The sequence below is a fragment of the Microtus ochrogaster genome, linkage group LG1 (genome assembly GCF_000317375.1).
Source record: "Microtus ochrogaster isolate Prairie Vole_2 linkage group LG1, MicOch1.0, whole genome shotgun sequence".
NCBI lineage: Eukaryota > Metazoa > Chordata > Mammalia > Rodentia > Cricetidae > Microtus > Microtus ochrogaster.
In genome coordinates this window covers 4,872,375-4,876,717 of record NC_022027.1, presented here as the reverse complement: position 1 = coordinate 4,876,717, position 4,343 = coordinate 4,872,375, and the positions used below count along the sequence as shown (strand labels likewise).

At 51.6% G+C, this 4,343-nt stretch overlaps 1 protein-coding gene across 6 annotated transcripts in view; it reads right to left on the bottom strand.

Annotated features, from left to right (window-relative positions):
* Positions 1-4,343, bottom strand: part of Nwd1 (NACHT and WD repeat domain containing 1) — a 78,967-nt gene that overhangs the window by 72,797 nt on the left and 1,827 nt on the right. The window contains exon 1 of one of the 6 annotated variants that reach the window (XM_026785207.1): positions 3,195-3,225. The exons of the other annotated variants lie outside the window; for them this stretch is intronic. The gene's annotated coding sequence lies outside the window, so the exon portion shown is untranslated. Of the gene's footprint in view, positions 1-3,194; positions 3,226-4,343 lie in introns of those variants that run through there. 6 annotated transcript variants of the gene reach the window in all.

Below are 4,343 nucleotides of genomic sequence, written 5' to 3'. Positions count from 1 at the left end.
GAATCTTCAGCAGTGTCACATGCGTGCAATCCATGCAGTAGACAACAGAGAATCTTCAGCAGTGTCACCAGTCACTTGCCACACAGCCGTTACCAAAATATTAAACAGGGCTATGCACGCCTTTAATCCCAGAACTTGGGAGGCAGAGGCAGATGGACCCTGTGAGTTCTGGGCTAGCCTGGTCTATAGAGTGAGTTCCAGGACAGCCAGAGCTACACAGGAAAACCCTGTCTCGAAAAAATGTTTTTTAAAAAGTGAATAAATAAAATAAAAATCGAAAGGTAGCACATACTCTGCACTGGGAAGAAAACCCAGCAACACCCAAAGAACATGTCTTCTAGCAACCTGAGATCTGAAGGTTAGCTCTGCACTTGAAGACGCTCATCCAGATCAAACTGAGAAAATGGACCATTAGGTGTTAGTGCCCTATGGCATGCATGCTTGGTGACAGTGCTGTGTGCTCGGTGACAGTGCTGCATGCTTGGTGACAATGTTGCATGCTCAGAGACAGTGCTGCGTGCTCAGAGACAGTGCTGCATGCTCAGTGACAATGCTGCATGTTCAGTGAGAGTGCTGTGTGCTCAGTGACAGTGATGTATGCTCAGAGACAGTGCTGCATGCTCGGTGACAGTGCTGCATGCTCGGTGACAGTGCTGCATGCTCAGAGACAGTGCTGCGTGCTCGGTGACAGTGCTGTGTGCTCAGAGACAGTGCTGTGTGCTCGGTGAGAGTGCTTCATGCTCAGTGACAGTACTGCATGAACATGACTGTAAAAGTAATCACATCATGGAAATTGGGAGCTAATGCAGATCAGGCATATCATGCATACATGGTTTTACTTAATGTGTGCAGCTGTATGCAGCTGGTACTATCACAAAGCTCTTAGCTTGGTTAGAGGGAGAACCAACATACAATTTAAAGCATGGGGGTACCGAGATGGCTCATTGTGTGAAGGGGCTTGCCATCAAGTCTGAAAGCCCAAGTTCAATTCCTGGGACCCACTTGGAGGGAGGAGAGAACCAGCTCCTAAAAGCTGTCCTCTGCATGGCTCATGTGCACCCCACACATTAATACATCTATGAAAATAAGGCGGACCTAGGAGTGTAGCTTGTTAGTAAAAGTGCTTGCCTAGCACAAACTGGGTTTAAAACCCAGAACAACAGCATAAAAAAATGAATAAACCAAAAAATATTTTCTAAAAACAAATCCTTGGCAGGAGGTTAGGGGTGTGGCTCAATAGAGAACACTTGTGGGGCAGACACGAAGCAGCCCCTTGTCTGCACGCAAGTCCCCAGCCCAGCTCTTAAGTGAATGCGAGATGCTGGGCTCTTCCTCCTGCAACTGCCAAGCACACACAGGCGAAGCGTAAGAGTAGCACACACAAGACACTGCTTGTGACCATTGGATGCAATATCAGGCCACTCACAGGACTGCATTCAACTGTTCATATGATGAAGAAAAGAGCAGAGGACCCAGGAGGACCCCTGACAAGGGTTCTTATGTGGGTCACCGGCCTATCTGTATTCACACACATCTCTTGGAGGACCCCGTGAGGCATAGCCACCATCAAGAGTGTCTACTTGTCTCTAGCCCCCAACTTGCCCTTACCTGAGATGGCAGAGCTGATGAAGATGGCCACACTGCGGCTGGGAATGGGTGCTGGGAGGGAGCCTGCCTGACCCTGGAGAAGCCGCTGGCGAGTGCCAGGGCTAAGGGGGCCCACATTCATGCTTCCCATCAAGGGCCTGAGACCCATGCACCTCACACCAGTGGCTGAGGAGTTCCTCTGTGAGGCTGGCCAGGCACAGCCATGTGGAAGAGGGGGTGTATCCCAGGCTCTGTGGGCCCTTGGTCACTTGCTGCCTTGGTCACTCCAGCATTCCTTCGGGGTTGCCTAGATGCTGCTTCCACTCTGCTTGTCTGCAAAGACTAACAGGATATGGAGCGGCAGCTTTCCCGGGTGGCTGGATGTTGTTCTTCAGGCACCAGAGTCTTCTTCCAGCTTCTCATGGAAGCTTCAGTAGTTGCCATAGCAACCATGGTTCACAGCTCTGGGCACCGGAGCCTAGGGACCAGACAATCTTTCCAACACCAGGCTCCCCTGGGGCCTCTGTGTAAGTTGAGCCTGAGCCCAGATGTGCAGAAGAGACCAAAGGTTTCTAGGAGCCATACGTAGCCCTGGCATTGGGTCGAGACTCCTCTTTGTGCCTCTCATAAGCCAGTGTTCATGCACCGTGAAAGTAAAGCAAGATGGTTGTCTCACCTGGAGCTTTAAGCTGCCCCAGTGTCTGCAGACATTTATGATTCTCAGGAATAGGAGTGCCAGGAACTTCAAGAGAGTGGAGACTCTGCCTAGGATTCCGCCAGTGAGGGCGGGGGGCGTGGCTCAGGGTGGAGCCCCTGCCTAGGATCCCCAGTGAGGGGCGGGGGGCGTGGCTCAGGGTGGAGCCCCTGCCTAGAATCCCCAGTGACTGGTGTAGATGGCTCAGATGCAGTCTGGTTTCTAGCCTGCATAAGACCCCAGACCAGCGGTTCTTTACTTGTGGGTCACGACCCTTTTGACAAACTTCTATCTCCAAAACTATTTACATTCTGATTCATAACAGTAGCAAAATTGCAATTATGAAGCAGCAATGAAAATAACTTTATGCTTGGGGGGTCACCACAGCAAGAGGAACCTTCCCAAAGGGCCGCTGCATTAGGAAGGTCGAGCACCACTGTGCAAGACCGACTCTTGGTGACAGGCATAGATGGTCTCTCTTGTGGCGAGAGCACAGCCTCCTCCATTGTCTTCTTGGAATGTGGAAGCGTCATGCCTCCTGGTCCAGGCATCTGCCCTGTCTTTGTGAACTGAGAGCAAACGCCCTCAGGTCATCTGTTTTTCATAAGTATTCTGTCAGGAAGCATCATGGGTCAACAAATGTCAATGTAGCCATGGTGACAGAAGAAGGCCCTGAGAACACACGGATTTGCAAGGCGCCAAACACAGAATGCTTGATATGTGCACTGTATTATATTGTATGGTATTTATATGAAATATTAATATGTACTACAGGAATGGCTTGGTGTGATGCTGTGGCTCACCTACGATCCCAGCACTCTGGAGGGTGGTGAGGCAGGAAGGTCGTGAGTCTCGGATTGACCTGGGTGTATAGCAACATCAGTCAGTCCCCAGCACCTACACAGTGCCTTACCTGTGGCACTGGTAACTGGTAGCTCCAGTTCCAGGGGTTCTGACACCCCCTTCTGGCGGCTGAGGGCACTGCACACACGTGGTGCATATATGTACATGTAGGCAAAACATCCACTTAAAATGAAATAAATAAATCCTGTAAAAACAGAGCAAAATAAAAGAAAGCTGGCACGAGAGATCAGAGGGTAAAGATGTTTGGTCCCTGGAGTCTGCGCAAGGCCATGAAAGGAGCATACCAACACACACGAGACCAGCTCACGCTCCAGCTCCACAATCCGTTAACTGCCCCCTCTGGGTGTTACAGGAGGCTCCTAACTCTTTGGTCTTGATCTTCCCCACAAGAGCCCAGGTTTCTTCACGTGCTCGGAACCTACCCTCACTGCCACCAAAGCCCACACTCAAAAATATGTCCAGACTCGGTGCCTCCCGGGGGCAGGATTCCCCTTGGTTAAGACATCCTGGCCTAGCCGGGTGGTGGTGGCACATGCCTTTAATCTCGGCACTCAGGAGGCCTCCTGTAAATCCGAGGCCAGCCTGGTCTGCAGAGCGAGTTCCAGGACAGGCTCCAAAGCTACAGAGAGACCATGTTTCGAAAAACAAACAAACAAAAGCTGCCCTGGTCTGAGCAGGCGTGGTGGCGTAGCTGTAGCCACAGCACTCAGAGGGCTTGCCAACAGGCTGCAGCCCCTGCCCTTGCCCTCGGCACTTCACCTGCAGGAACGGTAGTGCACCCTACAGTCCCAAGTCAGAAGGTGGAGGGGGGGGGGGATCTTACGAACTGGTGAATTCAAGGTCAATCAAGGCTAGGCGAGACCAAGGGGGCGGGGGTGGGGCAGATGCCGATGCTGGAGCAGCAGCAGCTCAACCCCAGCCTGGGTTAGCATAGCACATCGAGGGCAGCCTGCCTCAAAAAGGCAGATGGTAGGGGAAGAGGAATGGGGGGAAGGGAGAAGGAAAAAAGGGGGAGAGAAAGAGGAGAATCCATTTCTAGTTTAACTTCAGGGCCTTTACACATTAAACCCAATCTGTGTGACTCACATTCATTCTTATTTTCAGAGCGGAATTCCCAGTCTCCTCTGAGGTTTCCTGAAGGTGCTTGACTTGATGGCCCCTTCCCGCCACCTCCGTGGAGGCCATCTTGTGTCCTGTG